The following is a 10,688-nucleotide window of genomic DNA, read 5'->3' as shown; positions in this document are numbered from 1 at the left end:
TAATGTTCTTTAAGTGCAAGATATGACGGGTCATCTATCAGTATTTCCTCACCAGAGGCACAGCCAAGAGCTCTGTTATTAGGCAAAGTCTGCTTTCCTGTTTGGTGCACTGCGGTCATTATGATTAAGACCATAAAAACAGCCATACTGGATCAGACTGATGGTCCATCTAGCCCAGCGTCCTACCTCCAACAATGGCCAATCCAGGTCGAAAGTGCCTGGCATAATCCCAACGAGTAGCAACAATGCATACAACCAATTCCAGGGACAAGCAATGGCTTTCCCCATGTCTGTCTGAATAGCAGACTATGGACTTTTCCTTTAGGAAATGTTCAAACCTTTTTTAAACCCAGATATGCTAACCATTGTTACCACATCCTCCAGCATCGAGTTCCAAATATTTGTTTGAGTGAAAAAATATTTTCTCCTATTTGTTTTAAAAGTATTACCATGTAATTTCATTGAGTGTCCACTAGGCCTTGTTGTTTTTGAAAGAGTAGCTCATTCTATACCACTGAGGATTATGTAGACCTCTATCATATCTTCCCTCAGCCATCTCTTTTTCAAGCTGAAGAGCCCTAACCTCTTAAGCCTTTCCTCATATGAAAGGAGTCCCATCCCCTTAATCATTTTGGTTATCCTTTTTTGAACCTTTTCTAATTCTGCTACATCTTTTTTCAGATACGGCAACCAGAACAGCATACAATACACAAGGTGAGACTGCATCATTGAGCGATACAGAGGCCTTAGAGAGGGGGATAATCACACGGCGCCGACCATCTCCGGGGCCAGCTCCGCAAGTGGGCAGAGCCAACTGTATTTTCAAAAAAGATGGCCGGCCATCTTTTGTTTCGATAGTACGGTTGGGGCCGCCCAAATGTCAGAGATGGCCGGCATCGGTTTTTGCCCATAATGGAAACCGAAGCCGGCGATCTGAAATTCGGCCAAATCCAAGGCATTTGGTTGTGGGAGGGGCCAGGATTCGTAGTGCACTGGTCCCCCTCACCTGCCAGGACACCAACCAGGCACCCTAGGGGGCACTTCTAAAAAGTAAAAAAAAATTTAAATAGCTCCCAGGTGCATAGCTCCCTTACCTTGGGTGCTGAGCCCCCCAACCCCCCCAACCCCCCCCCCAAAACCCACTCCCCACAACTATTCACCACTACCATAGCCCTAAGGGGTGAAGGGGGGCACCTACATGTGGGTACAGTGGGTTTCGGGTGGGTTTTGAAGGGCTCCCATTTTCCACCACATGTGTAACAGGTAGGGGGGGATAGGCCTGGGTACGCCTGCCTGAAGTCCACTGCACCCACCACAACTGCTCCAGGGACCTTTATACTGCTGCGATGGATCTGAGTATGACATTTGAGGCTGGCATAGAGGCTGGCAAAAAAAAGTTTTTTAAGTTGTATTTTTGAGGGTGGGAGGGGGTTAGTGACCACTAGGGGAGTTAGGAGAGGTGATCCCCGATTCCCTCCGGTGGTCATCTGGTCAGTTTGGGCAATTTTTTGGGACTTTGACGTGAAAAAAAAGAGACCGAATAAAGTGGACCAAATTCTCTTTACGGCCGGCTTTCTTTTTTCCATTATCGGGCGAAGCCGGCCATCTCAACGCACGCCCCCGTCCCACCCCTGTCCCACCCCTGTCCCACCCCCATCCTGCCTTCGCTACCGTGCCGACATGCCCCCTTGAACGTTCGCCGGCCCCGCGTTGGAAAGCAGTTCGAGCCAGCCGAAATCGGCTTTCAATTATACTGATTTGGCCGGATTCAGGAGATCGCCGGCCATCTCCCGATTTGTGTCGGAAGATGGCCGGTGATCTCTTTCGAAAATAAGCTAGATAGTATTCTTTGTCTTATTTTCTATCCCTTTCCTAATACGTTCTAGTATTCTGATTGTTTTTTGGCTGCCACCGCACACTAGGCAAAAGATTTCAGCATACTGTCCATGATGACACTTTCTCTTGGGTTCTGACTCCTAAGGTGGAGCCTGGCATCAGGTAACTATAATTTGGATTATTACTCCCAATGTGCATCACTTTGCTGTTGTCCAAGTAAAATTTCATCTGCCATTTGGATACCCAGTCCAAGTTCCTAAATTTCTTCCTGCAGTATTTCACAGTCCACATGCGTTTAACAATTTTGAGTAGTTTTGTATCATCTGCAAATTTAATCACCTCACTCGTTTCCCTTTATAAACAAGTTAAATAGTAGCAATCCCAGTACAGATCTCTGGGGCACTCCACTATTCACCCACCTGCACTGAGAGAAATGGCCATTTACCCCTACTGTCTGTTTTCTATCCATTAACCAGTTTCTAATCCACAACCAAACATTGCCTCTTATCTCATGGCATTTTAATTTTCTTAGGAATCTCTCATGAGGGACACTGTCAAAATTGTTCTGAAATCTAGATACACTACATCAACCGTCTCATCTGTTAAGACTTGGGTAGTGAGCCCTTGTGCCATGACTGAGAACGGTGAAAGAAGAGCTGCGCCGCACTCGGTCAGGCAGCCTGACAACCCCTAGCTTCACCTGGGATGCGACCACTGTTCTCCAGGAGTTGAGCCCCCAGGTGCAGGCGGCCACCAGGACTTTGGGAACGAACAGGGTTGGGCAGCCGCCAGCCTGGCTGGAAGTAGCGGTGGGAAGCCTGGTCCAATCCAGGAGTCTGGACAACAGCTGGGAAGAGATAGTGGAGGTCACTCCATGGGTCCGGGCCAGCAGAGAGGCCGGGGATAGACTGGCTCAGTCCAAAGGTCAGGGCAGGCAGCGATACAACGGGAGGTCGAGATACAGTCCAAGGGTCAAGGCTGGCAGCAACACAACGGGTAGTTAGGATTCAATCCAAGGGTCTAGGCAGGCAGCAAAACAATGGGTAGTCAAAGTTCAGTCCAAGGGTCGAGGCAGGCAGAAGTCAGAGAATAGTCAGGTCCAATCCACTAGTCAGGAACACAGGAAAGTAGATAGTAGAGCACACGATCTCGAGCACCAAACCTCTATAGCAATAGAAGCCGAAGCAAGGTATGAGGGAGACTGCGGCTCTTAAATAGTCCTCTCATCAGCAGTAACTCTGAGCAGCTGGAGCACAAGATCTGGATTGGTGGCTGCTGGAAAAAGGAGGTGCAGCAGCAAAAGGTGGCCAATCCTGCACAGGCAGGCGCGACGAAAGAACCGTGCTGGAAACAAGCCTCACTTCCAGAACGCCGCCAGTTCACATGGCCGGCCTTCAGGCCGAATCAGAATGGCCGGCCAACAAGGCCGAGAAGACCCTAACCGGAAAGACTACGCCAATGGCCAGCGACCAGAATGACCGGCCATCAAGCCCCGACACCAAAATCCCGAGGTATAGCCGGCCATCGCGACTGGGTGAACATGGCCAGCCACCGCTACCGCGAGCGGAACCGACGCTAGGCTGACCGTGCGGGCCGCACCGCAGGTGAGGGACATAACATCATCTTTATTACATGTTTATTCATGCCTTCAAAGAAATGACACAAACTGAAGAGGCAAGACTTCCCTTGGCTGAATCCATGTTAACTTTGTCCCATTAAATTTGTTTGTTTATTTATTTATTTATGTGTTCAGTAATTTTGTTCTTGATAATAGTTTCCATTATTTTGCCCAGCACTGAAGTCAGGTTTAACAGTCTGTAATTTCCCGGATCACCCAGTAACCTTTTTTCAATATAGGCTTTACATTAACCACCTTCCAATCTTCAGGTACTATGGACAATTCTAATGACAGGTTATAGAACATTAACAGCAGGACAGCAGTTTCATGATTGAGTTCTTTCATTACCTCGGGGTGTATACCATCCAGTCCAGGTGATTTACTACTCATTAATTTGAATGGACTGTTTTGGCATTACCACGTGGCTCAGTGCACAGGGAGGTTAACTATGTATGTTTTTATATTGTTATCCACGGAAGATACAAAGATCAAGTGGAATATTATTATTATAAATAAATAAATGTATGTGAGCATAATGTAATATATATTTGTCTTGTTCTTTCATTGACCTTACCTTGGTAACCTAACCGCCTTATTTTCGAAAGAGAAAGACGCCCATATTTCGACCCAAATTGGGAGATGGGCGTCTTTCTCCCATGGGCGCCCAAATTGGTATAATCGAAAGCCGTCTTCAACTGCAATCTGTCGCGGAAACGGGAAAAGTTGACGGGGGCGTGTTGGAGGCGTGGTGAAGGTGGGACTGGGGCGTGTTTATCGGTTGAGGAGAGATGGGCGCCCTCGGCCGATAATCGAAAAAAGAAAGGTGTTTGTAGCGTGAATTTGGGTCACTTTTTTGGACCCTTTTTTTCACGAACAAGTCCCAAAAGAGTGCCCTAAATGACCACATGACCACTGCAGGGAATCGGGGATGACCACCCCTGATTCCCCCCGTGGTCACTAACCCCCTCCCACCAAAACAAAAACAACTTTAACAATTTTTTTTTCCAGCCTGTATGCCAGCCTCAAATGCCATACCCAGCTCCATCACAGCAGTATGCAGGTCCCTGGAGCAGTTGTTAGTGGGTGCAGTGGACTTCAGGCAGGTGGACCCAGGCCCATCCCCCCCCCCCACCTGTTACACTTGTGATGGTAAATGGGAGCACTCCAAACCGCCCCCAAAACCCACTGTACCCACATCTAGGTGCCCCCCTTCAGCCATAAGTGCTATGGTAATGGTGTAGAGTTGTGGGCAGTGGGTTTTGGGGGGATTTGGGGGGGCTCAGCACCCAAGGTAAGGGAGCTATGGACTTGGGAGGTATTTTAATTGTTTTTTAATTGTTACAAGTGCCCCCTAGGGTGCCCGGTTGGTGTCCTGGCATGTGAGGGGGACCAGTGCACTACGAATCCTGGCCCCTCCCATGACTCAATGCCTTGGATTTGTTCGTTTTTGAGCTGGGCGCCTTCGGTTTCCATTATCGCTGAAAAACGAAACCGCCCAGCTCAAATCCGCACAAATCCAATGCATTTGCCCGGCACAAACTGTATTATCGGAAAAAAAGATGGACGCCCATTTTTTTTCGAAAATACGGTCTGTCCTGCCCCTTCACGTACCCGTACTCAGAGATAAACGCCCATGGAGATGGGCATTCGCGTTCGATTATGCCCCTCTAAGCCTCCTTGGCATATTATACTTATTTCAGTATCCTATAGGATGAATGTTTGTCATTTCTTGTATATTGTCCACTAGGGATGGGCAGTCAGAAAATATTTGTTTCATGTTGTTTCCCATGGTGTTTATGGAGATTTTTGTTTCATTTGGAGTTTTCTGGACTTTTTGTTGTTTTGTCACTTTCTGATACAGTAATAGTGCACATGCTTCAGAAAAGATGTGGTAGCATTTTTAGCATGCACTAAATGCCATAAGGAATATATAGGCATCGCTCGTGCTTAAGGCATGCTTATTTTTAGCACGCGCTATAAATCTAGCATGCCTTTGTAAAAGAACCCCAGTGTGCACTATAGGGAAAGAGGGTACACCCTTTTTCTGAGTTTGCATATACACACTAAGTTTGCGCATGAACAATGGTTGGCACATGTGTGGTGGTTCCACTATCAGGAAAGATTGCATGCTATTTCTGAAATAGTGCTCACTATTTCCACATAAGGATAGATTCAATAAATGTCATTCAAAAGTTGGCGCCAAAAAACCCCCAACACTCAGTGCTATTCGTATAAAGGGCATTCAAAGATGAGGGCCCATTATAGAACAGCACTTAGGCCCAGATTCTATATATGGCACCTGAAAACGCGCAAAATAAATTTCCACCTAAGCGCCTTCTGTAAGCAGCGCTTATATTTAGGTGTGGTATATAGAATACGTTTAGTTGATATCACAGTGCTTAAAACTACATGCATCCATTTACACCAAGGGAAATGCCAGCACATAGATTTAGGTGCACAGGGGCATATTCTTTGAGTGCATGCAAATTTTGGAATGCCCACAGAATACCCATTTCCCCACCATAACCATGCCCCTTTTGGGCTACACGCATTAACATTTAGGCGCAGTGCATTACAGAATATGCTTAGCGAGTTGTGAGCATAAATTCTAATTATTGCCAATTAGTTCTCATTATTGCTCATTAAGACTTGTTATCAACGTTGATTAGCTTGTTAAGCCAATTAAGTTACATGCGTTGTTATAGAATATGCTTGGATTTTAGAGGTGAAAACTAGGCGCAATTATATAGAATCCAGGGGTAAGTGCTGATTTTGGTGCCCAAATTTGGGTGCCAAGACTCACACCATTTTGAGCGCACATCCCTGGTATTCTATTAACTCTACGTCAATTTTAGGAATACCTCGACCCGCCCATGCACCTTTTGGGATATCACCATAGGATTTGGGCACACATTGTTATAGAATAGCGTGTAGCAAGATGTGTGCCCAAATTCAAATTGGTGACAATTAGCAGCCAATTATTGGAACTCATTTCAATCATTAGCCAATTTAGTTGGGCACATATCTTGGATCAGTGCCCAAATATCAGCTTCCAATTTTGGGCGCCATATATAGAATCCAGGGGATACTGTACACTGTATCCACAGAGTGTACACTATTATCGGCAGACAGCAAAATATGACATGTCCTGTATTTTTCTGCTCATTTTCATTAGATAATGACATACAACAGCATAGGATATGTTGTTGACATTTCCCTATGTCATTGCAAATGATAAAAAAATAGAACTTTTGAAAATCTGCTATTTCTATCCTCTTAATTATGATGGATTTTACTTACTATTGAAGACAGAAGGGGTCATTTTAAAATAAGCTGCCCAGTTTGTGAAGCCACTACATACATAAGATATGCCAGTTTCCCCAAGGGAATGCGTACACATAAGAGGTCTCTTACTAAAAATTAGTTCATGTTATCTGCCACGGGACCCCTTTTAATCCTATGGACCCTGCTGCAAATAACGTGCTAATATGTAGTATACGATCTCCATAGGTGTCCTTTGATAATTATCCCACAGAACCAGGGCCGGCCTTAGCAATGGTGGGGCTCTGCGCAGAACAGTTGGTTGCCCCCTGCCCAGGACTTTCAAATGAGAGGATTTATTTATTTAAAGAGAATTCTTTAATTCTATTGTAATCTTTGTGATTAGGAGCATGGTTACTAAAGGGGGGAGAAGGGGAGGGAGATTGAGATGTAAGAAGAAAGTTAATCTAATTCTTTTGGAGAGATTTAATTTATCAAATGGTGTATTTCTAATATCCACATGTATAATAATATGGATGTAAATCTGTAAAATCATAAATAAATAATTAAAAAGAAAAAAAACCCTATAAACTTTTGGTCAGCCACCAGTTGCAAAGCTGACTCAGTCAAGCACAGGGCCCCTAGGAGCGTGGGACTCTGTATGGCCACCCCTGTAACCTCTGCTTAAGGCCAGCCATTACTTGTATACCAGTAAATAGTTCAGGAAAATTTTACAAAAACATTTTCCATGCATTAAGAGTCTTATGCAAGTAAATGGATTTTAAAATTAGTAATATCCTGGCAGCTATTAAATCTTACATTAGGTAAATGCACATGGATGAAGCAAATATTAAGTACATAAAACAGAGCTGATGGATTAGCCATACCCAAGGGTTACATCCATTCTATGTGTCGAAATCGATGTATAAATGCAGCAAATACAGGCATATACCAAACATGAGACTGGTTGCTAAACAGACCATCAATCAGGCTTTCTGGTGCCATCCATCGGACAGGAAGCAGACCCTCCCCCTCTTTTTATAGTAGTCACTCATAAATATCTCTAGCAAGGCCAAAATCTCCAATTTTTACTTGTCGTCAAGTGGAGTTACCATAGTCCTTTACAGAGACCAAACAGTTCCGGGCATCAAGATCCCTATAAAACAATGATAGCAGCCAGACAATGAGAGTGATGGAAGAGAGGGAGAAATGCTGGACCATAGGGGAGAGGGCAGAATGGAAGAGAGAAGATCAGGGAGACGAGGCTATGAGGATGGAGAGGGGAGAAAGAGGGAGCAGATGCTGGACTAGAAGGGTGGAGGGAGGAAGACGCTGGGAATGGTGGAACCATGTAAGAGAGGCCAGAATGGGGGTGGCAAGGAAATGAATGAAAGGATAGTGTTTACAGAGGGTAGAAATATGGTAATGGTAATGGAGGGCTGAGGAAGGAGTGAGATTGGGGAATGAGATAGCTAGTAGGTGAGAGAAGAAGATGGAAATGTGTTAGGTAACTGAAAAGTAAAAAGGAGGAGAAGGGTGAGAAAGAGGGTGAAATTTGAGTTGACAGGCAGAAAAGAAAAACAAAAGCGATGAAAGAGCTAAATAGGATCAATATGTCAGAGGCAGGTGTAGTAAAGGAATAGCCAGGAGAGAGGAGAAAAGACAAATGGACAGCAGCCGTTTGCCAGGGAATTAGCAGATGAGAGACAGGAAAGTATAAAAGGAAAACTAGAAACAACATGATGGAAAAATAAAATGTCCAGACTACAACGGTAGAAAAAAAGCACTTTATTCTGAATATTTTAAATGGAATATGTTAGCTTTGGGAAATGTGCATAACAAATGCCTTTGTATTGTGTTCCATAAAAACGGAAATGCATTTCTGTTTTTGTTTTTTTTTGTCTTTATGTTAATTTCTAATTTATGATCCCTTGTTTTGTATTTGGTGAGGTTCTGTTGGTGTGATAGTAATGGCAGGTGGGGAAATCAGAAGGAAGGCAGGTTGGACAGGGAATCTGGGATGGGTACCGTCCTTTATTATTTTCTGACCTGGGCCCTAGCAAGTCTAGCATCGGTCCTGATGCTTGCTGTATAGCTGGTGGGGATCCCCAGCTGAGAACCTCCTCCAAAGACGGCCAGAACTCTTTTCTACCAAGCTCTGCAGTCGGCAACAGCATCCTTGAGCTACCAACAACCGCCCCTGTCGCCCCTGCCTAAGACCAGCCCTGTGACCACTTACGCTATTTCAAAGGGTGAAGTAAATGCATGTGCGCATGTGCATAACTCACAGTATTCTAAAAGTGCCAGGGACGCCCCTGACCCACACATGCTCCTCCCACATCCACACCCTTAGCAGTTACACACTAAAGGATTTATGTGCTAAGGGTACAGAATTACGACTAAGTGCAGTTACACGCCAACGGCAAATTAGTGGCAATTAACACCAATTAACTCCAATTATTGATAGTGCCATTTAGAGCCTGATATATCAATTAAGTTATGCAATTATTCTATAACCAATGAGTGCTATTTTCTGCACTGCGTGGAACATTATGTGCACAAAATTATAGAATGAGGGGGTATATGACTTTGCTTCCATGATGAAAAAATGGCCAAATGAAAATAATTGAAATGAGTATTTCCAGAAATGGCGCAACACAAAAATGTTAAGACTGCCCATCCCTAACAGACAATGCATTATTAAGCTACCTCCAGACTGGGGGTGGGGGTGGGCGGGAAGAGACAACCTTTAATAAATCAGGCCTTTAGAGAGATAAAAAGAAGTTTCATTTCGGCAGGAAAGAGATGACAAAGGGTGAGCAGAAGCAGATTTCTTTTAGAGCTGTTTTCCCGAGGCTTCAGAGCGTTCAGCACTATAGTTTAAAACTCACTTCTGTTCTATGTTAGAAACACAGGAACTCTGTTTTTCATTCTATGTTCCTGAACTGAAAAGGTCAGCTCTCCAGTGCCCTGCCAAGGAGGATACAGCAGAAAGAGCACATTAATAAAATATGCTTTCTGTGGTCTAAAATATTTGTACAAGTACCACAATTATGGCTTGTTACTAAAAGAAAACGTCTTTACCAAAACCTACGCAGGAATTCCAAAGTCAACATACAGTACAAGCAACTGAGAATTACAGTCATAAGCACAAAGCAAAAAGACCTTCAGAAATGGATTCACCATCTCTGTAAAGCTGACAGATTTTTAAAATTGTTTTTGAAATTATTTAAACAGCTATGGTGTAATAGCTGGAGCCTCCTCGGCTGCGTAAAAGTATGCCATGAATAGCATCTCATTCCCAGAGGTTCTAACAGAAAATGTTTACTAAGGGGCTCATTTGTGAAACAGAAAAACGTCCAATAAATGGCACAAAGTGGCAGATGGATGTGTTTCTCGCAAAAACGTGCACATCGCTATTTTCAAGATCAGTGGTGTTGCTGGACAGATAATTTTGGGTGGGCCTGAGCCCAAGGTGGGTGGGCACGTTTTCTCTCTGCCCCTGCCCCTTCCTCCCCTCCACTATCCACCCCTCCCCAGCACCTCCCAACTCAAAATATAAATATTTTAGCTCATGAGGATCCCCAAGCTCTATAAGCTGAAGATTTCCAATGAAGATGGCCAGAACTCCCTTTTACCAAGCTTGGCAGGCAGCAGCAGCAATTCCTTGAGCCACCGAAGCTGGCACCTTATGCATGCTTAGTTGTCGGTGGCTCAAGGATGCTGCTGCCGTCTGCCAAGCTTAGTAGAAAGGAGTTTTGGCCGCCTTAGGAGGAGGTCCTCAGCTGATGGGGCTTAGAGATCCCCACCAGCTACAGCAAGGGTCAGGGCTGGTGTTAGACATGCTAGGACCCAGGGCAGAGAATAAAGAAGGTCCCCACCCCATTCCCTCTCCTCCTTGCCTCCCCTCCATCTCCCCATCTGCCATTACAATCACACCAACAGATCCTCAACAAATACAGAACAACGGATC

At 44.8% G+C, this 10,688-nt stretch overlaps 1 pseudogene; it reads right to left on the bottom strand.

Annotated features, from left to right (window-relative positions):
• Positions 1–7,609: 7,609 nt before the first annotated feature.
• The window catches only part of LOC115471344, a 111,137-nt pseudogene continuing 108,058 nt past the window's right edge, over positions 7,610–10,688 (bottom strand).

The sequence above is a fragment of the Microcaecilia unicolor genome, chromosome 5, assembly GCF_901765095.1.
Source record: "Microcaecilia unicolor chromosome 5, aMicUni1.1, whole genome shotgun sequence".
Classification (NCBI taxonomy): Eukaryota; Metazoa; Chordata; class Amphibia; order Gymnophiona; family Siphonopidae; genus Microcaecilia; species Microcaecilia unicolor.
This window is presented reverse-complemented; position numbering and strand designations above follow the sequence as displayed.